At 41.7% G+C, this 26625-nt stretch overlaps 1 protein-coding gene across 2 annotated transcripts in view; it reads right to left on the bottom strand.

Moving 5' to 3' along the window:
- Positions 1-5279, bottom strand: part of frem1b (Fras1 related extracellular matrix 1b) — a 157792-nt gene extending 152513 nt beyond the window's left edge. For both annotated transcript variants that reach the window (XM_059031962.1, XM_034017493.3), the window contains exon 1: positions 4858-5279. The gene's annotated coding sequence lies outside the window, so the exon portion shown is untranslated. The remainder of the gene's footprint in view (positions 1-4857) is intronic.
- Between the last annotated feature and the right edge of the window lie 21346 nt (positions 5280-26625).

Below are 26625 nucleotides of genomic sequence, written 5' to 3' on the forward strand. Positions count from 1 at the left end.
CCCCTTGTCTTTTCAAGACACCGGCCACTCGACGGCCACCTCCCTCCACCCTTAAAAGACCACCCACCCTCAAGTCCAGCAATGTCAATTGTCGCCCTCTTCCACGGGCGGGCTTGAGGGTGGGCTGGTCCCTCCGGCGTTTCCAGGGATGGACCTAGGACCGACGAGGAGGGACCCAGACGGCTTGTCCAGGGCGACCACAGCGCAGGCCGGTGACCGGGAGCCAGGACTGGCAGGCAGAGGCGCGTGGCTGTGGACCGGCGCAGCGACGTCTTGAATCTCAGGGGGAGCGGAGCAGTAGGTAGGCGGAATGGAGCAATCAGCAGGGGGAGCGCCAGCGACGTCTGCCTTTTGCGCAGTGACGTCTTCATCCTGCGCAGCGACGTCTGGGATTCCAGGGGGAGTGAAGCAAGGGACCAGGCAGGCGACTGTGCCTGGCTGTACTGCGACCTGGGAGCCAGGTCAAGCGGAGGGAGGTCTGGGCATTCCGGCCTGGTGTCCACGCTGCCGGGACAAGGGACCTCCCTCGGCAACGCCGGACTGGCTTGCAGGGGAGGCGGCACATCCTCCCCCTTGACTTCCACCGGTGACTCTGGCAACAGTGGCTCCTCCCCTCTGGGCTCTGAAAGCGGCGGCTCCTCCCCTCTGGGCTCTGGAAGCGGCGGCTCCTCCCCTCTGGGCTCTGGAAGCGGCGGCTCCTCCCCTCTGGGCTCTGGAAGCGGCGGCTCCTCCCCTCTGGGCTCTGGAAGCGGCGGCTCCTCCCCTCTGGGCTCTGGAAGCGGCGGCTCCTCCCCTCTGGGCTCTGGAAGCGGCGGCTCCTCCCCTCTGGGCTCTGGAAGCGGCGGCTCCTCCCCTCTGGGCTCTGGAAGCGGCGGCTCCTCCCCTCTGGGCTCTGGAGACTGCGGAGCTACGCTAGCCTGCTCCCATTCCAGGAGTAACCGCTCCAATTCGGTTGGCTCCCGCTCCTGTCTCTTCTGCGGTGCCAACCCCATCTCTCTCTCCCATCTCTCCAGCTGCTCCTTCTGAGCAGCGGCCTTTCTATTAATCTGCTCGATCAGGTACCATAAATCCATCTTTCTGGGTCGTAGGGGCGCCCACACTTTCTGACACCAAATGTAAAAGGTTCACCCTTGCTCGGGTTCGTTGCCCCTTTAAAAATAGACCCGGCACACAGAAATGGATTTTAAGCGCGGGTGCGCTATTTTTAATAAACACAAAAAATCAACAAAACACACAAAATAAACACCTCGCTCTGTACGAGCACTAACTAACACACAGGTACACCCTGGCTAACACGGGACAGCTACACTGTTTCCCCGTTCCTTACAAAACACACCGGTTTTATACAGCACTTCCTTTTTCACTCACGACTGCCAGGAAGCAGAGCACACCTTTCTGCCTCCTTCTCCTCAGCAGCCTTGAGCAGACTAGCTGCCTCTCTTAAATACCCTGCACCTGGTTTTAATTTACTAATAGCTACCAGGTGCAGGGGATAATTAATAATAAAACAATTAACAAATCAATGAAACAATAAACCAAAACAATTAAACTAAACAAATGTGCATTCCACACATGTTTTCCACTCATGGAGGCTTTAACCCCCTCCCTGCTGTGTTACAGTTACATAGTGTAATAATTGATACTTGTTTAAAACTCACCGTGTTCGTTTGTCTGTGCATCCACCGTTTGTTTAAGTGTTAATCCGTTTTGTTTGTCTATTTATTTTGGCGTAAAGTGCCGTGTTCTGTGTTTTGTTAAAACCTTTTTATTTACAATAAACCGGCGCAAGCAATCGCCTTCATCATTTCACCGTCCTGTGTGTGTTTCCTTTCCTGGGTCTGACGTAATCACTCAGCCAGCCGTGTGACAACGCGCTGTAGGGTCCGGATATGCTGTACTAGACTTCTCCTGTGGTCTGCTCCAGGATAATTACCCATTAAGTGGAAACATTGAACTTTAACCTGTCCCAGTTTCAGAAAAGCAGGGTGGCACAGTTTCAACGCTGGATTTCTTACTGGACACTGACAGTTTCCTGTAGTTACTTATAAACACATTGCTGTAGTTTTGTACAACAAATCTACTTTTTGGTGCTACCTTTTAATCGGATCAGCCGAATATATATTGTGATAAAGTGTGGGGTAAAGTGATGGAGGGCAGGTACATAGGGCCATGCCTGGAAAGAAGCATATACCCTTTCTGATCACTGATATAAGAAATGTAGTTCAGGGAGATAATGGTGGCAGGCTAAAAGGTGTGGGAAGGAGCGGTGTTGTCCCAAAAGATCAGAGGAAAATAAAACCCTGTTTTCCTTAGTAGGAAACTTACCTCCTCAGAAAAAAAAATATGCCATAGTGGAGAAAGAGTGTCTCGCCATTAAATGGGCGTTAGACTCTCTGAAGTACTATCTACTAGGGAGACGCTTTAAATTGGTCACTGACCATGCTCCATTAACCTGGATGCATCAGAACAAGGAAAAAAACGCTAGGGTGACTAGATGATTTTTAAATTTACAAGGCTTTATCTTTTCAATTGAACACAGGGCGGGGAAAGATCACGGGAACGCAGATGGTCTGTCCCGCGTACACTCTCTATTCTCCAAGGTCGCTTGCCCCGAGGGGCCCGAGCTGGAGGGGAGGATATGTTCTAAAGTGTGGGATAAAGTGATGGAAGGCAGGTATATAGGGCCACGCCTGGAAAGAAACATATACCCTTTTTGACCACTGAGATAATGGTGGCAGGCTAAAAGACTACATTTCCCAAGGGGCTTTGAGTGGCTAGATTACAGGAGAATGGGTTGCACCTGTGCTTAAATAATGATGAGTATTTAAATGCCCTACCTGAGGGGTTCTCTGGCACTGTGGGGCTAACGTTTGTGAACAACAGAGGAGACTGGAGTGAAGGAAAATTAAATAACAGTAATAACAAGAACTATTGTAGGTGTGTGTATCGGTTTGAGTTTGTTTTGAAAACCAGCAAGCAGCTTAGCTGCCTGGGTGACAGTTAGGGTAAATGGCTGTTGTATTAGTAAGTTCTCCAAAAAAAGGACATAGAGTTTTACTTTGTTTTGTAATTTTTTGTTTAAAAAATTGGTGGCTCTGTGTCCCTTTGACAGGACACAGTAAAACTAATAAACATACAGGTCCCACCCTGTTTAGACCTTATTTCTGTTGTCTGAGTGTAATTGCAACACCACACTAGAGGACCGCTGTGAAAGGCCTGCTGAGTAATGTGGTAAATAACACCCCACGTTGCTACAATGTATATATATATATTATTTATTTCTTAGCAGACGCCCTTATCCAGACACCATAAAACACCACAAACCACACAGATTTAACACCGAACACAAAAGGTTTTTACACTACCTTTTCCTTTTTACCCTTGAGCACACTATCAAGCGGGTTTCTATTCACACTAGCAGCCCTGAACAGACTGGCTGCTTCCTTTATATACCCTGCACCTGGCTCTAATTTACAATGATCACCAGGTGCAGGGGATAATTCATAATAAAATAATTAACAAATATAATTAAACAATAAAACAAAACAATTAAATTAAACCAATGTACATTTGCACATGTTTTTCATGCAGGGAGGATATTAACCCCATCCCTGCTGTGTTACAATATATATATATATATATATATATATATATATATATATATATATATATATATATATATATACAGCTTTCTAGATCACAAAGGTCTCTTCTAGAGATGTGTGAACTGAAGGTAAAGAAAGTTTGAGGCTGGACTGTCCTTTTCAGTGGAACTGTCATATATGTGACGCCTCCTTTCTGTGTCTGATTTCAACCGAGACAGTCACCGGCTGCTGTTGCTGTGGGCCCTTTATGAGGTATTGCAGGAGTCCCACTGAACATAAGAGCACAAGAAAATACATGAACAAGAGGAGGCCATCCTGTTCAAAGGAATGTCTATTACCAAACCATTCAGCATCAACAACATGGCTTGGTAACCTATTCCATACCCTCTCAACTCTCTGTGTAAATGTGTCCTAACCTCTGTCCTATGTCTGTCTACTTAGAACAGAGGGTAGGAGACGCTCCTTTACACAGTGAACAGCAGATTCAGCTTATCATGTAATTCACAGTAAAAAACAATATACTCACTGAATGACAAAATGTAAACATCCCAAAATAAAATATATTGTATGTCAATATATTCAAGGAGTTGTTAGAGAAAGTTTATAAACACTTCCATATAATCTAACCACTGACAGAACTTACATCACAAATGTATAGTTATACAGAGGCAGGCTTCCTTGCAGAAACATGTCTTTGAAGGCTGGAGTTGCATGAGAAATGAGTCACCAGCAGTCAAGCTCAGCACACTGAGGCTGCAGTGTTCATTTCATTGATGTTTCTTTACTACCACAGCCTTATATGCCGTCTAGTTCATTAAAAAGCAGCCCGTCAAAAGTAGTGAAAGTTTATAAATGATATACCGATAACAATTACAAATACAAAGATGTGTTACTGTATGTGTAAATTACTAACATTGGATAGAAGCAAGAAAACACTCAAGTAACATCAACAGAGAAAGACTTGCCATGTTATCCTCCCTACATTACTGTAAAACATTCTTTCAGATGCATTTTCAAGATATCCCCCCGGATTTAATAGAATCCCAGCTACAGTAGCAAAGTCTATTCTGTATTGCAGTCAAAGTTGTGGCTCTATTCTAAATCAAACTGCAATTTCTAACTTCAAGCATTTCTAACTTTGCCAATTTTCAAAAGCCATTCTGTTGACACTGACAGAAACGATTTAAAATTCTTTTTTGGAAAAGGAGCTTAGCCAATGCACAAAACTGAGGTAAAAATCCTTGTCACATACCTGCAGCTGGAGTTCTGGGAAGTCCTTTTGCACGGTGTGTGTTTAAATTCTACTGAAAATACATACTTAACCGTGTCAGCATGTCCCTGTATCACACACACCCAACACTGTTTACAGTTTAGCACCTCTGGATAAAAAAAAGAAAAGAAAAAGGAAGCTGTATTCCTCCTTAGTTTGTCCCACTGCCAGCCCTTTAAAAGAGAACAAGAGAAACCTCAAAACACCGGAATTCAATGGAGTAGCAGTCCAAAACTACTTCTGCCTCAATTCACAGATGTTCATTATTCCCTCAAGAAGCAATTCCCAGATCCCCAATGCAGATTCCAAGTGAGGAAAAAGTAGGAAAATGTCATTGGTTGCTATTAGATTCACATAAAAAAAGTTTGTGCAGTGAGGAATGTGTAGGCCTGGGTAAGTGTTTGTGGTAATTAGAAACAGTCACTTTTATGCTCTCCTTGTTAGGCTGACAAAGGTTGGGGGAAGGAAGAGTCTGTTGGATTAGAAAAACACACAGTGTGCTACACAGTTATCCTCTTACCCCCTGGGGCACCCCTGAAGGCCTGCATGTATAAATCAGTCAGAAGGGAGGTTTGTTTCAGCTGTTACAATACTTCACCTTGCTCATGTAGAGTGCAGTACTAAACCTACACCACACTTTGTGAAAAGTAAATACTTCTGAAAACGTATATGAAGTCATAAGCATGTCACGCTTGGAAGTATCTTCAAGTCATGACACTTGTTTATAGTAGTGAAATTGTCCCACTGTAAAATGAATACCAACATTTACAGCCCCCCTCCCCCCCCCTCACCCATTCCATCCACAAACAAAGAGTTCCATTACTTTTTCCACTGAAAGTAAACATACAGCTTTCTTATTTGAGCTTGTATAAAACAGAGCTGTCCAATCTTTGGGGCCAAAAAAGGTTTGAAGGTGACCAGGGAGTTTAAAAAGTCACACAAAAATAAAAAAATACTTATATTTATTGAATTTAGTAAAATGTGTCTAAATAGACACAAATAAATTAAACCAGAACAGGCACAAACAGAGGATCCTCATAATTGCATTAAAACCATATAGTCACTGAAAGGTTACAAATATTTCAAATCAAGAGTTTACACTCAAATGCAATCTGAAATGTTTAGAGGAGGCTATGAGTGTTGGTAACAATGTTGGTGTTCACCATGTAGTGTGACAGACAGACAGACAGACAGACAGACATACAGTGCCTTGCGAAAGTATTCGGCCCCCTTGAACTTTGCGACCTTTTGCCACATTTCAGGCTTCAAACATAAAGATATGAAACTGTAATTTTTTGTGAAGAATCAACAACAAGTGGGACACAATCATGAAGTGGAACGAAATTTATTGGATATTTCAAACTTTTTTAACAAATAAAAAACTGAAAAATTGGGCGTGCAAAATTATTCAGCCCCCTTAAGTTAATACTTTGTAGCGCCACCTTTTGCTGCGATTACAGCTGTAAGTCACTTGGGGTATGTCTCTATCAGTTTTGCACATCGAGAGACTGAAATTTTTGCCCATTCCTCCTTGCAAAACAGCTCGAGCTCAGTGAGGTTGGATGGAGAGCATTTGTGAACAGCAGTTTTCAGTTCTTTCCACAGATTCTCGATTGGATTCAGGTCTGGACTTTGACTTGGCCATTCTAACACCTGGATATGTTTATTTGTGAACCATTCCATTGTAGATTTTGCTTTATGTTTTGGATCATTGTCTTGTTGGAAGACAAATCTCCGTCCCAGTCTCAGGTCTTTTGCAGACTCCATCAGGTTTTCTTCCAGAATGGTCCTGTATTTGGCTCCATCCATCTTCCCATCAATTTTAACCATCTTCCCTGTCCCTGCTGAAGAAAAGCAGGCCCAAACCATGATGCTGCCACCACCATGTTTGACTTTGGGGATGGTGTGTTCAGGGTGATGAGCTGTGTTGCTTTTACGCCAAACATAACGTTTTGCATTGTTGCCAAAAAGTTCGATTTTGGTTTCATCTGACCAGAGCACCTTCTTCCACATGTTTGGTGTGTCTCCCAGGTGGCTTGTGGCAAACTGTAAATGACACTTTTTATGGATATCTTTAAGAAATGGCTTTCTTCTTGCCACTCTTCCAAAAAGGCCAGATTTGTGCAGTATACGACTGATTGTTGTCCTATGGACAGAGTCTCCCACCTCAGCTGTAGATCTCTGCAGTTCATCCAGAGTGATCATGGGCCTCTTGGCTGCATCTCTGATCAGTCTTCTCCTTGTATGAGCTGAAAGGTTAGAGGGACGGCCAGGTCTTGGTAGATTTGCAGTGGTCTGATACTCCTTCCATTTCAATATTATCGCTTGCACAGTGCTCCTTGGGATGTTTAAAGCTTGGGAAATCTTTTTGTATCCAAATCCGGCTTTAAACTTCTCCACAACAGTATCTCGGACCTGCCTGGTGTGTTCCTTGTTCTTCATGATGCTCTCTGCGCTTTAAACGGACCTCTGAGACTATCACAGTGCAGGTGCATTTATACAGAGACTTGATTACACACAGGTGGATTCTATTTATCATCATTAGTCATTTAGGTCAACATTGGATCATTCAGAGATCCTCATTGAACTTCTGGAGAGAGTTTGCTGCACTGAAAGTAAAGGGGCTGAATAATTTTGCACGCCCAATTTTTCAGTTTTTTATTTGTTAAAAAAGTTTGAAATATCCAATAAATTTCGTTCCACTTCATGATTGTGTCCCACTTGTTGTTGATTCTTCACAAAAAATTACAGTTTCATATCTTTATGTTTGAAGCCTGAAATGTGGCAAAAGGTCGCAAAGTTCAAGGGGGCCGAATACTTTCGCAAGGCACTGTATATGGAGGGACACACACAGTGCAAGAGGGTTCCCATTTTGAGAATAAGGACACTGAAAAAGAGAAAGAGAAGGTAATCAGAGTGTACTATGGCACAACTTCAGGGTTTTTGCGCTCATTAAACATGTTTAAACACAACATCATAGTGCGGTTTGACTGCACTTGCTTCTACCAAAGACTACTGGTTGTCCTTGCAGTCTTTTCTAACCCAGTAAAGCCAAGGGGACACTAGTGTACATGTTGCTAGAACATGTAGAATGAAATCTGTTGCTTCTACATTGACACTCTTCTACAGTATGGAGAAATTGTAGATAAAATGTTGATGGACAACACAGAGAAGACAAGATATTTCCTATCAAAAAGTGTTTTTTAGTGTCCACCTATTTTTTCAGCATTTATTTTTCAATATTATAAAATAAACTTTATTCTTAAATATGTATGTATAGGATTGTATTAGAAATATTTACCATTTTTGGCTTGAATGTTTTTCTGTTTTATGTGTGTAAATAAACATGTAAATAAAACTAATTGTAAATAGAGAGTTGAAATGTGATTATTGTTATAGTTTTTTTTATTATATTATATTGAACAGAATTCCTAATTATGCCAGTTGACGATTTTTTTCTTCTACAAATCAGATATCGGTAACTGAAACAATATTTGCAAGTTGCATCTACTGAACTGCAATGTTCAATCGGCTTTAAACAAAAAGTAGGACTCACCTTATCTATTACTATTAGGTTGTATCAGATGAAAGCCTTTATTTGAGAGAAAATAACCACTTTAAAGCCTTGTTTAAATGTGATGTATTAGTCTATTAAAAAAAAACATTATTATCCCTGTGCTGCAAATAAACTGCTATAAAATGACGCGCTTGCCAATTATTTAAAATACCACAGTAAAGGAAGGAAATACGTTTTGTTCAACGTCACATGGATGGCTTAGTGGTGACGTCAGACAAGCAAATAGACAGATACTGCGGGATGAAGTGCTGATGCGCGTATTTATTATACAGTATTAAATAAAATTATTATTTTATTATTTATTTCTTAGCAGACGCCCTTATCCAGGGCGACTTACAATCGCAAGCAAATACAAATACATTCAAGTGTTACAATATAAGTCATACAATAAGAACAAGAAATACAATAATTCTCAAGTGTGACAAACCACAATTCAATAATACAGCAGATAATAGTGAAAGTTACATCAGGATATGATTAAATAGTGATAGTTACATCAGGATATGATTAAGTACAAAATACTACAGATTAAACACTTGGCAGATTACAATATTCTGAGGTACAGGATTAAATGCAGTAAAATAGGGGGCAGATAAGAGCAAAATAAAGCATATTTAAATGAAGGGTGATAGTGTCCCAGAATACAACAGAGGAGTTCAACAGGTGTTGTTTGAAGAGGTGATTCTTAAGGAGGCGCCGGAATGTGGTCAGGGACTGGGCAGTCCTGACATCTGTAGGAAGGTCGTTCCACCACTGCGGAGCAAGGGTGGAGAAGGAGCGGGCTCGGGAGGCAGGGGAGCGTAGCGGAGGTAGAGCCAGTCTTCTAGTGCAGGCGGAGCGGAGAGGTCGAGTGGGGGTGTAGGGAGAGATGAGGGTCTGGAGGTAGCTGGGTACAGTCTGATCAAGGCATCTGTAGGCTAGTACAAGAGTCTTGAACTGGATGCGAGCGGTGATCGGGAGCCAGTGGAGCGAGCGGAGTAGTGGAGTAGCGTGGACGAAGCGAGGTAGAGAGAACACCAGGCGAGAAGCAGAGTTCTGGATGAGCTGGAGCGGACGGGTGGCGGACGCAGGGAGGCCAGCCAGAAACAAAACAAAACAAAACACTTTTCATAAACAAAAAAGCATGTTGGCCAAAATGAATAATAAACAGAGACAAACAAACATTGAACAAACAAGTATCATGCTGGTCACACAACAAACATTTAAATCATAATACAGCCATGCACAGTACAAACCCAAAATACGCACAGGGGCGGGGCGTACCCCGCCACATTCACCTTTCTCTAAGCTTGAACTGTCTACTTTTAATTTATTATACAACCATGAATCGACCATGAGTCGACTAGAATGGCTAGATATGGAGCTTGAAATAAGGCTAGCAACTAAAAATGGTGTGCCACGGACCCGTGAACGGCCATTTTGCCCCGTTATCACTGACACAACTCACAGTGTGACAGCATTGCATTCTTAACAAAAACTTCCTCCAGCAGCAGTGAAGTTCTTCAACTTGACTTGAATTCTTTAGAGGTTTCTGGGTAACTCAAGTCGTGAAAGTTTCATTGAGGGTTAAAACATACAAAACTATACTAGAGGTGGGTCGTCCTGTCAAATGTCTTATTGTGTGTTCAAACACAGAAGCTGATTTAGCATTAAACTACCTGGAACAAAGCGGCATTTGGTGTGTGTAACCTGCCCGACCCTGCTCAGGCCATATCTCCCAGCTGACTAATGCTAAGCAATCAGATGTTGGCAGTTGCAGGAGGCACCTCATTCGATTGACAGCAGAGTGAGAGATGGAGCATCAGCTATGATTTATGATCTCTGCTCCTTTACAACAATTCAAAGCAGAAAGAGCTCCGTCTGGTTGGCCTGCCTCCACATTCCTTGTGCCAAGTCCTGGCAAGTCAGATCTGATACAGGCCCAATTCCAGTAGGTCTCAATAACATTCCCTATCTACCTTCCATATTAGGGGACACTTATTGACAGCTTCCCTGGTAAAATTAACCTGCTGTCTGCCATACAGCAGGTTAATCATTTTGCCAATGTAACCTGCTGTATGTGCACTCCCCGTGCTCACATATGAATACACATTTTACCTGCACGTGAAGTGATTGTGCAATCCCCGTGCCTAAATACAACTATATATTGAGCTTATGACTGGTACTCAAGAGACCTTGTTGTATGAAATTGAGCTTGTGACTGTGGTACCCAAGAGACCCTGTTGTGTGAAATTGAGCTTGTGACTGGTACTCAAGGGACCCTGTGTATGAAATTGAGATTGTGACTGTGGTACTCAAGAGACCCTGTTGTGTGAAATTGAGCTTGTGACTGGTACTCAAGAGACCCTGTTGTATCTCAAACTTTTAAAACAGCATTTTATCACTATACAATTCTGACAAGAGCAAATGTAATAACTGTTACAAGTCATTGGACATAGACTACATACCCTATTAAATAAACACACGAAAAAATTAAGAATAATAGTACTGGAGAAAATCCAGACAGCTATTCTTTATGCTGTAGATGGTCTCTATAGAAAACAATGTATCTCTGTTTCAAGTAGGTCAGCAATGTTCGATTAGGTACTTTATTTATCTTTGTATATTAGTATAGAATAGATCATTGACTTGTTATATATTTACAAGATCTTAAGCCCTTGTTCTTTGGTATCCTGGGAGGATGGATTCCCCTACTCTTAATTATCAGAACTCAAGAAGCAGTTCTTTAGGGATAATTATTCAATGCCCGATCTTTCATCACTTGTTGTAAAGTTTTATAACATTGATATCCATTGTATCCAGTGATTTCAATTATATGGCCTCATGAATGGTTGGTGCAAGGCAAATGTCATTCCAGTCCCTTAAATCTGGCTGTGATTGGAGCAGATTTGATTTCCATGATACCTGTTTCAATTAAGGGCTTAAACTAAACTGGTTGACTTTTACACAGAGGACACCACTTACGGTGTTATTTTTGTCTGCACTCATATAAAACACGAGAGTAACTGTGACAATTAGTGCTCTTCAGCATCTATTGTGATGTACCTGTGAATGCTGGACTGTAACTTCAGCATCTATTAGGATGTACCTGTGAATGCTGGACTGTAACTCTTCAGCATCGATTGTGATATACCAGGGAGGCCTGCTAAGAAGTTCCTTCTGAGCAAGAAAAACATCGAGGTCGTCTAAATGTTTGTTGCACGTACACAGACTGGACTAAAGATGACTGGGCCAAAGGAACATTCTCTGACGAGTCTCCCTTCAGCTGTTTTGGAAACCAAGGTTTTACCCAAAGGGACAGCTATGAACAAGGACTGGTAACTGAAAACACTCCAAGACCACCTCCTCCCTACAGCTCAGAACCATATTCCCAATGGTCATTTCTATTTATTTATTTATTTAATTAATTAATTTATATAGCACTTTTTATACAAAAAGTATCGCAAAGCACTGTACAGTTAATAGCAGAAAAAATTACAAACCACAAAACATTTGTATAGCATGTCACACATACAACTGCCACAATCAGACCACTTAAATAACAGATTTAAATAACAGTATACACATAATACAAAAGCAGCAATCTTAAAGTTACATTAAAACCCACTAAGATAAGAAAGCCATTTTATAAAGGTGTGTTTTTAGTCTTGACTTGAAAACTGTAACAGTCCCAGCTTCCCTGTTAAACAAAGCCAGAGCATTCCATAAATTAGGAGCTCTACAAGAAAAAGCCCTGATTCCTCCAGTGTTGCTTTTGTTGACCCTAGGAATAACCAGCAGCCCCGCATCCTGTGATCTCAGAGTGCAGTTTGGAAGATACGGGGTCAGTAACTCCTACAAATAACTAGGTGCTAATCCATTCAGGGCCTTGTAAGTTAAATCTTAAAATCAATTCTGTACTGCAAAGGGAGCCGGTGTAAAGAGGCCAAAACAGGGGTAATATGTTCACTTTTCCTGGTTTTAGTCAGAATTCTAGTGGCGGTATTCTGAACAAGCTGCAAGCGGGGTACCACGCGTTTAGGGAAACCAGAAAAAAGTGCATTACAATAATCAATTCTACATGGAACAAAGGCATGCATTAGTCTCTCGGCATCAGGTATGGAAATAATTGGTCTAAGTGTGGCTATATTTCTCAAATGGTAAAAAGATACTTCAGTAACTTCCCTAATATGAGTCTCAAATGATAGATCAGGATCAAAGATGACCACCAAACTCTTAATTTCTAGTTTAAGTTTTGATGAGAGACTGCAAGGGTTGAGCTCATGTAGTCCACATTTCCCTTTAGTTGGTTCTGTGATCCCACTAACATAACCTCTGTTTTATCTGAATTCAACAGAAAATTCTGTGACATCCAATGCTTGATGTCTGTAAGGCAAGTAGCTAATAACACCCAGGCAGAAGAAAGTCCTGGCTTTAGGGACAAATATAGCTGGGTATCATCAGCATAGCAATGGAAGTTCACTCCGTGTCTGTGGATAATGTCACCTAATGGTAGCATATATAATAAAAAGAACAAGGGACCTAGAATGGAGCCCTGTGGAACACCACAGACAACTTCCGGATAATGCTGATTTTACCTCCCTGTGAACGTGTGGGTGGCAGTGCGTAGTGAAAGGGTGATGCAGGTGCTCCAGACAAGGACAAACACAGAGTTCACAGTCCAAGTTCTTTATTTTCCTTGACCAGCGTTTAATCAGTCTGGCAAAGACAAAACACACACGTTTGCAAACAAAAACAAAACACTTAACTCAGGTTCCGAACAGTCCTCGTTTCCTCCATCAACCACTAGGAGGCTGTGTGGTCCAGTGGTTAAAGAAAAGGGCTTGTAACCAAGAGGTCCTCGGTTCAAATCCCACCTCAGCCACTGACTCATTGTGTGACCCTGAGCAAGTCACTTAACCTCCTTGTGCTCCGTCTTTTGGGTGAGACGTAGTTGTAAGTGACTCTGCAGCTGATGCATAGTTCACACACCCTAGTCTCTGTAAGTTGCCTTGGATAAAGGCGTCTGTTAAATAAACTAATAATAATAATAACCATAAGAAAGGAACCGATTACAGCATCACGTCCCCCTAAAGTACCCTCAGCCCCGCCCCCTCCGTTAGCTACTTCAATCAGGTCTCCTCCAATTCATGAATGAAACTTCGCTTACCGTACTAGGGCGATGACTACTGGTACCGTGACGCCGTCCCTGTCCTGAATGGCCGGTTTCCGACTGCCCCCGGAATGAACGTCCCAACCATTCAGTAAGGGGCACACAATTCCTGTTGTACAGTGCCCTCACAGGTCGAGAGGGAGATTGTTGATTCATATTCATTCACTCTCTGTCACACTCCCCAGTAGAGACGATAGAGACGATTCAGTATGATGGAATGGTCTACAGTATCAAAGGCAGCACTTAGCTCTAGAAGAATTAAAACTGATGGAAAGCCCGAGTCAGACCTTATCAGCAGATCGTTCACAACTCTGACAAGGGCCGTCTCGGTGCTATGTGCAGCACGAAACCCAGACTGAAACTTCTTGAATATAACATTAAGAGTAAGAAATGTTTGTAATTGAATTGCAACTCTGTCCAATCAAGAGCATGTGATTGAGCATGTGCTTGAGCAGGGGTAATATGAATTTGACAAAGGTTACTGTAGCACACACCTCTGTGTTTAAGCAGGAATGGCAGGATACTAACCTGAAGATTACATGACTCTTTAGATTCCCTCCCCTCCCCAGTCCCTATTTGAAATACCTTGCTAGGTGATGTTCGATGTTATCAGCTAGCCTGCTTGCCCCTGACTTATTTAGGTGCAGTCCATCTTTCCTATAATATTTATTTATTTTCCAAAAGCAATCCCAGCCCTTCTTGCACACACCAACCAGCCAGACAAGTATTTAAAGCCCTAATTCTACTGAATACTTAATCCACACCACCAACAACAGGTAGTAGACCTGAGAGAATAATTCTGCATCCTAACTTTTTCAGTTGTCTTGTTAATAACTTAAAATCTTTTCAGAATCTCAGATTCAACCTGGAAATTCACCGGATCTCAATCCTATTGAGAATGTTTGGGGTCTGATAGGACAGGCAATGAGGAAAAGTCAACTATGCAACCGAAACTAGCTAGAATCAAGTGTAAAGGCTGCATGGAGGAAGCTATAGGATAACTCGACCCTTCAGCGCCTCATTGAGTCCATGCCTGAGAGGATTAAGGAAGTCTGCAAGTACTACTATTATGGTAAACTTTTGCAATATCATGTTGTAGCTTCTTTGATTACATGATCTAAATTATGTTCATATCATTTATTTATTATGAATTATGTCTCAAACCTAAAATTCTAGGGTGATGCAACACTTTTGGCTATAGCTGTACAGATGACTTGCAAATAACTAAATGAAATTAAAACATATATATTATACTACCCTCGGCAGTATCCAGCTCTGTGTTTACAGGATGCTGGAGACACCCGCCCAAGGCTTCTAAGAAATTAAAGAGAAAAATACCCCTAGAGTCTGCGAAAGCGAGGGCGGAAGACTCAACGTTGGACAACACGGTTAACGACTTAGGAACGGAAATGGATATGAGTATGGAGAGTACTTCACAAAAGACTAGTTCAAGATCTGCAGTTAGCAAAGACATGGAACTCCATGTTTGTGTCTGCGGCTGGAGCAATGCGACAACAGTCAGGGGTTTGAAGATTCATCAAGAGAGAATGAAATGCTTGAGGGAGAAGGGACAAGGGCCTTGCATTGATCAGTACTTCTTACGAAGTCAGTCAAGTCAGTCAAATGAAATCCAGTGACAGGAAGCAAACCACAGTTTGCAGGATATCAGCACCCCTGTCATAGACATGAGGAGGACTTGCATGGACACAGTTAGTGATGAACCTAATGATCCTTGTGAACCCGGTCAGACAAACCAGCATAAGAGAGAAAAGAACCTCAACAGGCACAAGCCTGGAGTTAAATGGCCAAGAGCTTGTGAGAAAATTGCATGGGACACAGTAAACACAGATCTCTGCTTTGTGTTGGAAAGGTTAAGTGGAACAGTTGTAAAGAAGCTGGATAAATTTGGGGACATCATCTACAAATATGGAAGCGAGAGGTTTGGAGTTGAAAAAAGGAAGGATAAAATACAGACTATTCCTGGAAAGTCTAGACGGCAGCAGGAGATTGAACACTTAGTTAGAGAAAGGAGACAGCTGAGGAAGCAATGGAGAAGAGCCAAACAAAGTCAGAAGGAGGGACTCAATCTCTTACAAAGGGTCATAAAAGATAAGCTTGCAACATTGCGCAGAGCTGAGCGCTTACGGAAACACTACAAAAAGAAGGAGTGTGCGAGAACTAACTTTTATAAAGATCCATTCAAATTTGTAAAGAAGTTATTCACCAGTGAGAAGAATGGCACACTAAAAGCATCTGAGTTTGAGCTGGAGAGATATTTGGAGGAAACACATACAGATTAAAAAAGGAGCCTATGTCAATTCTTTCAGACATCCCACCTATCAATCCACCAGAATACCAAATGGAGGACTGTGCACCTAAGTGGAAAGAAGCAGAGCAAGCTGTGAAAAAAGCAAGGGCTTCATCATCTCCAGGGCCTAATGGAGTTCCATACAGAGTGTACAAGAGTGCTTCAGGAGTTCTACGAATCCTGTGGAAATTGATGAAAGTGGCATGGGAAAAACAGGTCGTACCAAGAGCATACCTAAAGAAAAAGATTCTACAAGCATCAGTCAGTTTCGCCCTATTTCCAAACGTAGAAGGCAAGATTTTCTTCAGCATTATTGCTCAGAGATTGTCAGCTTACCTATTAAAGAACTGCTTCAATACAAAAAGCGGGCATTCCAGGTTTCCCAGGATGCTTAGAACACATCAATGTGATCTAGCAACAAATTCAATCAGCTAAAAAGGAGAGGAAGGAGCTCCATGTGACATTCCTGGATTTGGCTAATGCATATGGTTCAGTGCCACATGAACTTCTTTGGGCAGCATTTGATTTTTTCAGTGTACTGATGACAATAACAAATTTAGTGAAAACCTATTTTGGAGATTTGCAATTTAATTTTTCAACTTCAGAATTCAGCACTACATGGCAAAGTCTAGAAGTTGGAATAATGGCAGGATGCACCATTTCTCCACTAGCTTTTACCATGGCAATGGAAGTAATCATTAAGGCATCAAAATGGGTAGTGGGAGGAGAGCGCTTGGCTTCTGGAATGCGACTATCACCAATTTGAGCATACATGGATGACATGACAACCATGACTACAACAGTAGCCTGCACTATTCAGTTATTGGGCAAATTAACCAATAACATTGAATGGGCACAAATGCAATTCAAGCCCACTTAATCAAGGAGCATCTCTATAATTAAAGGTAAAGTAGTCGATAAAACGTTCTTCATTAATGGTGAGGCAATACCAACAGTGTCTGAGAAGCCAGTGAAGAGTCTTGGGAGATGGTACGACGGGGATCTAAAGGACACAGTTCGTGTGGGAGAAGTTAGACAACAAGCAGTGGAAGGGTTGAAGAGCATAGACAGCAGCGCTTTACCAGGCAAACTAAAACTCTGGTGCTTTCAGTTTGGTCTACTGCCGAGGTTGCCATGGCCACTGACTGTGTACGAGGTTTCTTTGACAACAGTAGAGAAGCTGGAAGCTTTAATCAGTTCATACATCAGGAAATGGTTGGGAGTTCCACGCTGCCTCAGCAGAGTGGGACTTTATGGTAAAGGAATACTGCAGCTATCAGTCTCCGCTCTAACCGAGGAGTTTAAGTTGGCCAAGGTCAAACTGGAAATGACATTAGTAGAGTCACGCGACAAATGCATAAGGGAGGCAGCACCTGTGTTGAAAACTGGAAGAAAGTGCCCTTCGAATTGGTGATATCATGGGGCAAGTTCAGCATGGAAGAGGGGGTCTTGGTCTCAGTTCAGCTCCTCCTACATGGCACAAGGCAGCCCCAGCTCAACTGAGAAAGCTGGTAGTCAGCGAGGTGCAAAAGCAGGAGGACAGGATGAGGTGCATAAAGGCCATTTCCCAGGCCAAGCAGGGAGAATGGATGAGATGGGAGAGTGTGGAACAATGCAAGATTGGCTGGCAAGACCTGTGGTCAATGGAACAGAGCAGGATCAGTTTCCTCATCAGGTCAACATATATGATGTTCTCCCATCACCACAGAACCTAAACCTCTGGGTAGGAGAGGATCGCTCATGTCCTTTGTGTTCATCACCTGCAACATTAAGGCACATTTTGACAGGATGTAAGGTGGCTCTTAGCCAAGGACGGTTTACTTGGCGCCATGACCAGGTGCTGCAATGTTTGGCCTTAGCATTGGAAGACAAGCGTAACATGACCAATAAGTTGCCACCTGTTCCATCAAAACATTACACACAAAAGACAACATTCCTCTGCCCAGGAGAGCAACCACCAAAAAAAGTGGTTAAAACCAATCCCTGCCCAGGACTACTAGAAGCTGCTAGAGACTGGAAAATGCTGGCAGATGTTGGTCAACGGCTTATTTTTCCACCTGAGATTGCCACCACTGACCTTCAACCAGATATTGTTTTGTTCACCTGGTAGAGTTAATAGTGCCATGGGAGGATAGATGAGGTGTATGAGAGGAAGAAACTGCGGTATGCTCAACTAGGCACTGAAGCAGAACAGCGAGGATGGAGAGTCCGGATTTATCCAGTGGAGGTGGGTTGTCGAGGATTTGTGGCACACTCTACAACCCGGTTTCTCAGAGATGTCGGATTCAGTGGCCAAGAGTTGCGTCGCACAGTGAATAACTTATCTGAAGCAGCAGAGAGGAGCAGCAACTGGCTGTGGTTGAGACGGAAAGATTCTGGCTGGGGATTTCAAGCACAATAGAAAGAAAGAAACGCTGATGTACATGTAAGTAAGCTGGGCTGAGTTGAGTGGGGGATGGAGGGGGGTGATGCTGGGACGCCAGAATCACCGTCGAGCCCTCTTGAGGTGTCGTGGGTAGTCGACGAAACACCGAGGATGGAAGGTGCCCATTTGAAGACCCCAGAGATGTACCCTACTTAGCTCAATCCAGATGGTTGTCATGCTGATGCGCTGGGGAGACCGCACTGTGGTTGATCCCCGGAGCCAGGGCAGGGCAGGTTCATGTTGTCAATTAAGAAGCTGTATCATAAAGAAATAAGTGTTCCGCTATTATTTTGCAAAATGTTTTTTTTACTGGCGAATTAAAAGTGGAATCACAAACTGGAAAAAACTAACAACCCCCAAAAATGCACCTTCTAATGGTAACTGGAATCAAGTAGATTTTCTCAACATGATTTAAACTTTATTTCTAGTGCAATGAAAACCCTGCAAAGATTGGTACAGCATTCATCTTATCCAAGCTCTCTACTACAGATAGGCTTTGGGGTGAAAGGAAAAACAAATATTCCCAACTAGTCTTCATTAGTCATGAACATATAAAGCTTGGGTTATTACTGCACTTGAATAGCGTCTTGTTTATAAAATCTATATAGTTTTTGTGTAAGAACTATTCATGGATACCAAGATATTTAGTGAACTTCTCGAATCGTTGTTGGAACCGTTGTTTCTAAAACTAGTAAGACACAGCTTTATACTAGCTACAGACCCCAAAAACAATTGTGTTCGAGTTGTCTAATTCTGGTTTGTATTGTAACTATTGTTTTTTGGAAATTGTTGGAAAAATAGACACAGACTTAGGACAGAAGGAAGGAGACACTTCACACATATAATGGTGAGGGTATGGAGTGGGTTCCCGAACCACATTGTAGATGGGTTGGGGTTGGGGTTGGGGTTGTGGTTAAGGTTGAGGTTGGGGTTAGGGTTAGGGTTAGGGTTAGGGTTAGGGTTAGGGTTAGGGTTAGGATTAGGATTAGGGTTAGGGTTAGGGTTAGGGTTAGGATTAGGATTAGGGTTAATGTTAACATTAGGGTGAGGGTTAGCATTATGGATAGGGTAGAGACTGACTGAGGGAAGGAGACCACACAGAGAATGGTGAGGATACGGAGCGGATTACTAAGCCACATTGTAGATGCTGAATCTTATGACGTGACTTGATGTCAAATTTTGATGTCAGTCAACTACTAGGAACTGGACTGGCATTGATGGGCCGAATGGCCGCCTCAGAATTTCCTAATGTTCTTCTTATGTTCTTAAGGAGATTGATTGAGGTGAAATGGGCAGTAAATGCCCCACCCGCAGTTGCTCAACATTCCTTGAAAATGTATACATATTGGTGAACCACTGTACTTTTAAGATGGCTTGCTCATTAAAGCACTTTGCAAATATTTAAAGAGCAATTGAAATATTAGGCTGTTAGTTAACAAGCCTGGTAAATAATGATCCAAGATGAAATTGCAATATAGAATTATTCAAATCACACATTAGGGACAGGATTTTCCTTTCTGTAATACAGTGCATTTACTGTGGAGGGGGGATATTTTGGGAATTTTGCCTGTAATTTTGCCAAAAGGGAAAATATAGACCAATAAGATATTAAATAGGTAAGGAATTAAATATTCTAACATGTACAGTATATGATATAAGGTATCGTTAATGCTACAACCACTTATAATAATAACTAAGTTATTGAAGCAGAATCAACGTGTCCTCTGCCTCAGAGAATAGGCACCCCATGTTCCTGTCCCAGATGTAATTGACTTGCCTCTTCTCCCTGTTACCTGCTGTAGTGCCAGTACCCTCAGGAACTTGCATTAGCCTTGTCTGTGCCCACTCAAGCCCTGAGATCTTCTCAAGGCAACAGTAACTGGAAGTGACATCTTAGTGACTGTGCCAAGTTCAGAGGCTGCCTCACACACACTCCACACTCCACCTTTGTCTTAGTGTACACACTGTTAACAGCATTCAAGGTTTCAACAGCCTAGAGATCCTCAGCTGTGCTTTCAAGTTAGATTTGTATTATTATACACATAGCTCTCTTTTTCTTTGGGCAGCACTATTTTATTTTGAAATGGTAAGTTAGTAAATCTCTATACAGTGCCATTTTCAGAGGGGACAGAATTTGCCGTTGCACAAGCTCAGGTGTGACAGTTGTGTGATTGTGTCAGCGTCATGGATGGCTGGGTGATGACGTCCCAGACCAGAAAATAAACAGAAGCATAGTACTGCATTTGAAGCGCTGGACGTGTGTTTATTTAATAAATCAAATAAACAAAACACTAAACACAAAACCAAAGCAAATAAACAGATACAAACAAAACAAGTGCCGCGCTGATATACCGTAGCAATTGTTTACCTTCGGGATAGCTCACTCTGTCACTCTGTCTCTCTGTCACTCCTCTCAAGCCTCTCCAACCTTATGAGTGGCTGATGTGCTTTTGTACACATGGCCATCTCCAAATTAGTAATCACTTAATCAATTTGAAGATGGCCACATTCCGCACGGGTTTAGAGGGATGGGGATTTAACCCCATCCACGCTGCCAAACAATAACAAAACACAATACAATACATTTAAACACAGGGGCGGGCACAACCCGTCACAGTCAGTCAGGATGTTCTTGCTGTCGCCCAGGTGAGGGGAAGCTCTACTGGCATGACTGACTGAAGCCGGGTCAGAATGTGCCTTCATATGCACCTCTTTTATACTAAAGTTATATTTACTGCCACAGAATTACTGCGCTTTTTAAAATCCAAGTCAAAAACAAAAACACTGTAGACAAGAGTCTCAATGGACATGCACACTAATAAACGAGGAGTCTCAATGGACATGCACACTAATAAACGAAGAGTCTCAATGGACATGCACACTAATAAACGAGGAGTCTCAATGGACATGCACATTAATAAACGAGGAGTCTCAATGGACATGCACACTAATAAACGAGGAGTCTCAATGGACATGCACACTAATAAACGAAGAGTCTCAATGGACATGCACACTAATAAACGAGGATTCTCAATGGACATGCACACTAATAAACGAAGAGTCTCAATGGACATGCACACTAATAAACGAGGAGTCTCAATGGACATGCACACTAATAAACGAGGAGTCTCAATGGACATGCACACTAATAAACGAGGAGTCTCAATGGACATGCACACTAATAAACGAGGAGTCTCAATGGACATGCACACTAATAAACGAGGAGTCTCAATGGACATGCACATTAATAAACGAGGAGTCTCAATGGACATGCACACTAATAAACAAGGAGTCTCTATGGACATGCACACTAATAAACGAGGAGTATTTCTAAAGATAGCGCTACTGAGTGCTTAATAGTCCTGGATGATAGTTGGCAATATAACAGTGTTTCATCAAGGTAGTGTATGGAGTAGTTGGTTCTATATAACAGTGTTTCATCAGGGTAGTATATGGAGTAGTTGGTTGTATATAACATTGTTTCATCAGGGAAGTGTATGGAATAGTTGGTTCTATATAACATTGTTTCATCAGGGAAGTGTATGGAATAGTTGGTCTGAGAAGTCGGGGCTAATAGGCATTCAGGTGGACTGGGGGAGTGGGTGCCTAATGCAGAAGTACAAGTTTGGCGCTATGGCGCTAGATTGTAGTGCCAGGGTACCTCAGATAGCACCAGCAAAATTACATTTTGGCACCAGTAGACATATTTATTTATTTTTTAATTCCTTAGCAACCATAGATGATGATAGTTTCTCATTGGGTCTGGACTACTCACATGGCCCACCCACACTCATCCACATACACAGGACAGAAGGTTTGTGTCATGTGGGAAGTTTAACTGCAGAAACTGCTTGCAAAATGTTTTTGCAGCACACTTTATCAATTAAATCAGCAAGGGGGTGGGGTTGATAATTTAGCACCAATCAGCTCTCTGGTGCTAAACTTTCAACACAATTTAGCACGAATTTTCAAAACAATTTCCACCCCATTAATGTGGGTACTGGATGATGTAACTCCCCCCCCCCCCCCCACACACACACACACACACACTGAATAGCTGAGTCTCACATTTACTCAGTGTGCAGTTGGAGCTCAGTGATTAGTGAGCAGATTTGGAGCTCTGTGAAGAAAAGCTGATTCGACAGTGATTAGTGGAGCTGTGTGAAGGGAAAGCTGATTCCACAGTGATTAGTGGAGCTCTGTGAAGGGAAAGCTGATTCCACAGTGATTAGTGGAGCTGTGTGAAGGGAAAGCTGATTCCACAGTGATTAGTGGAGCTCTGTGAAGGGAAAGCTGATTCCACAGTGATTAGTGGAGCTCTGTGAAGGGAAAGCTGATTCCACAGTGATTAGTGGAGCTCTGTGAAGGGAAAGCTGATTCCACAGTGATTAGTGGAGCTGTGTGAAGGGAAAGCTGATTCCACAGTGATTAGTGGAGCTGTGTGAAGGGAAAGCTGATTCCACAGTGATTAGTGGAGCTCTGTGAAGGGAAAGCTGATTCCACAGTGATTAGTGGAGCTCTGTGAAGGGAAAGCTGATTCCACAGTGATTAGTGGAGCTCTGTGAAGGGAAAGCTGATTCCACAGTGATTAGTGGGCCTCGCTGAAGGGAGAGCTGATGGCAGTGAGAAGTCAGTCGTCATTAATATGCCACCATGTCAGATTAGGAATGTGTTGAGGCATATTTAACAAGAAGCTGTCATATAACGCAGGCACTTATTTTTCACTTAGTGCAAACTGCTGTCTTAAATTAAGTTCAAGTCTGCTTTTATTATTCTGATTTTCAATGTGTTTCGTAACAGGGAACATTAGTTACAGTTCGATAACCAGCAAATACTTGATAGAAGACTATTAAAATATTAAAACTTTTCCTCACCCAGTCTCTGTAGACAAATATGGAATCTGAATTGGGCAAAATGTTTTTGCTATTTAACATATTTCACGAGCTCCTCATTTTAATCCAATCAGTGTCTCTTTTGCAAAACTTCTTAAGCTTACAATAATTAATACTACAATAAGTGGACTTTGTGCTTCAGTTGTTTCTCTCTACATTCACATGCTAACTTATTTAACTGAAAAAGCTCAGTACTTACCACCTTGAAGCAATGTATTTAAACACAAATTCAAATATTTACTACAATTTCAACTCTTCATTTATGAAGATTTATATTTCTGATGCAAAACAATAGATGCCCTTTCTTTTTATTGCATACTTAAAAACAATGTAATTAAAAGGATGTAAGTACTGAGATACATTTCTTATAGGTGTAATGTTGGGGTCTGGATGTGGTGAACAAATAACTCTTATATCAATAATTCAGCTGGATACAGACATATTACAGTCTTACAGTTTTATTACTGCAGCTGAAATGTTGTACACAACATTTACCAACATTTCAACTGAACTCACTTCCTGCTTTGTCAATAAAGCTTATTGACTATAAGACCTTTAAATAACCTTATACAAACAATGAGGCAAACACTAATATAAGACTGCAAAGCAATACTGCAAAGCAAGCATGATGCGAACAGGAGACTTTAACCAATTGACTTATGTTAGACTTTTAACAGTAAGCATTTTTAAATTATTATTATTATTATTATTATTATTATTATTAATTGTAATACTGATGTTGTTTTATTAATTGTCTGTATTGTACATGAATTATTAATTGTTAACCTAACATGTTAACCTAACTTTGAAATAATTACTGGTCCTGAATGTATTGGTCCTAAACAATAACAAAAATAATCTTACATAGGTATATTTACCTCCAATAATGAATAATGTATTCCTATGTTTGGGGGAAGCACAGGTTACCCAATCACTGGGGATGTGTTTCTTGTGTATATAATGAGAGTGTGGGTTACTCAGATTAAGGGTCTGAGGAAACATTTCCCGGATAAAGCAAATGAGAATATTTGAGGAAACTATTGTTATTTGTATTCACAATGCAGTACTCCACTGAGAATCCTTCCTAGCACACACATAGGGTATTAAACAATACATCTTTTAAGTGATGGCAATGGGAAAGTCTGGTTTTTCCTCTTTCACATGAGGAAATATAAAACTACATTTACCGCATTGATCTGGATTATAAAATTATGTTATCTAGGAAGACCCACACAAAAATATGGCTTAACAGAATAAACAAAAATGTTCCTTGCAGAAGTGAAACCTTCACATAGCCGTGGGTGTAGTTATTTCATCCACCATCATGCATTTTGTCTCGCTCAACCCAGGATTAGTTACATCGGGTAGCAGCCCAGCTACGTCTTGGTGCTTGGGGAGAGTGGAGGAAGGAATAAGGGGAGAACTATGGCCGATGGTGTAGGCTCCTGGGCTCCAGGTCTAGCCCAGGGAGGTCCCGGCAGACCGGCAGGGTGTCCAGGAGCAAGGGGCAAGGGGCCATACTGTGTTAAACTGTGTTAAAACTATGTGTTTTGTTTGTTGACAGGTAAACAGCTTAGCCATCTTGTGTGTTAGTCAGGGACCTGTTCAAAGTGAAGTTAGGCTCTATGTTTGAGCTAGGTGTTTTTCGGTTTCGGTTTGTTTTTGTTAAACAAAGCACTTAAACTCCATGTTCTGTGTCCTGGGTCTCTGTATATATATATATATATATATATATATATATATATATATATATATATATATATATATATATATATATATGAACATAACAGGCGTTAACAGATATTTACATATGAAAAGCAATAACTTACTTTACACCCAGTTGGAAATTAAGTGGAGATAGATTCAGGACAGAGGGAAGGAGGCACTTCTGCACACAGAGAATGGTGAGGGTATGGAATGGGCTACCTTGTCAAGTTGATGCTGAATCACTAGGATCCTTTAAGACCCAACAGATGAGCATGGTCTCCTCTCATTCATAGATTTTCTTATTTTATCAACTTGTCAACCAACCACCGTAGTGCTACTGTATGCCATTAAATATAATGTGGTCATGGATTTTATTTGAATTCTACCCTTCCATTTACACGTGAGCTCTTGTAATGTGTTGTTACAACACAGCTGTTAACAGTTATGTTGTGTTTGGTTGTTCTGTGTTTGTTACTGTTCATGATGTGTGTGGGTGTCGTGCTGTATGGATTGTTTGTGTTGCCGTAGGTGAGAATGTGTGCTTGTTTTATGGCAGTGAGATGCCATGCTTGAAATGTATAAGACACACAATAAAGTGGCCTGCTAGTTTATCGTAACAAGTCGTTGGTGTCGGTTTTTACACCATAACAAGTTACTTACAGGGACTACCGACTCCAAATTTGTTTTAAAATATATGAATGTGTGTGGCAATGTGCCCCGCCCCTGTGTGTATTCTTGTGCACTTAAACTTCTTCACGTGCATTTAAAGTATTTAATATGTGAGCACGAGGTTGCACATAATTATTTCACGTGCTGGGATTCAAGTGAATAATTAATTAGTAATTGAATCCCAGCACAACAGTATATATAGATGCACATTTCATTCACTCGGGGTTGGGTGTTCGGTGAGTCGTGAACGGGAGAGAGAGGAGGAGTAAAATAAAGTAAAAATCATTCATAACAATTGCTATTTACGATACTTGTTTGTTTTGACTCTTCGTGTTTGTTTGTCTGTCCGTCCACTGTTTGTTAAGTGTTAATCCGTTTTGTTCGTCTATTTATTTTGGCTTAAAGTGTCGTGTTCTGTTTTGGTCATCCTTTTATTTTATTTGTTTATTAAACCTACTGAGCGCTGCCATTTGCGTTTTCAGTTTCAACTTCACTACTGTCTCTGTGTATTCCTTTCTGGTCTGAAGTCATCCACTACAGCCTGCTTGTCACAATGTGACAGGCTAGCTGCAGGGATGACATCAGACCAGAAGGGAATACACAGAGAGACAGTAGTGATGAGTGAATCTGAGACGCGGCAGCGCTCAGTGTTTTAATAAACAAACAAAAGGTTTTAAACAGAAAACAGGACACGGCACTTGAGGCCAAAATAAATAGACAAACAAAATGGATTATCACTAAACAAACTGAACGAACAGACAAACAAACACGGTGAGTCTAAACACTTACTATTTACTTTATTTTACTTTCTCCTCTCCACACCCGTTCTCCACTCACCGAACACACAACCCTGAGTGAGTAAAACGTGCATCTACATATAAAATTGTGCTGGGATTCAATTACCAATTAATTATTCACTTGAATCCCAGCACGTGAACTAATCTGTGAAAACTCTATGCTCATATATTAACTACTTTAAATGCACGTGAAGTGAAGTGCAATCCCTGTGCCTAAATACAA

This window comes from Acipenser ruthenus, chromosome 10, assembly GCF_902713425.1.
Source record: "Acipenser ruthenus chromosome 10, fAciRut3.2 maternal haplotype, whole genome shotgun sequence".
NCBI classification, from domain to species: Eukaryota; Metazoa; Chordata; class Actinopteri; order Acipenseriformes; family Acipenseridae; genus Acipenser; species Acipenser ruthenus.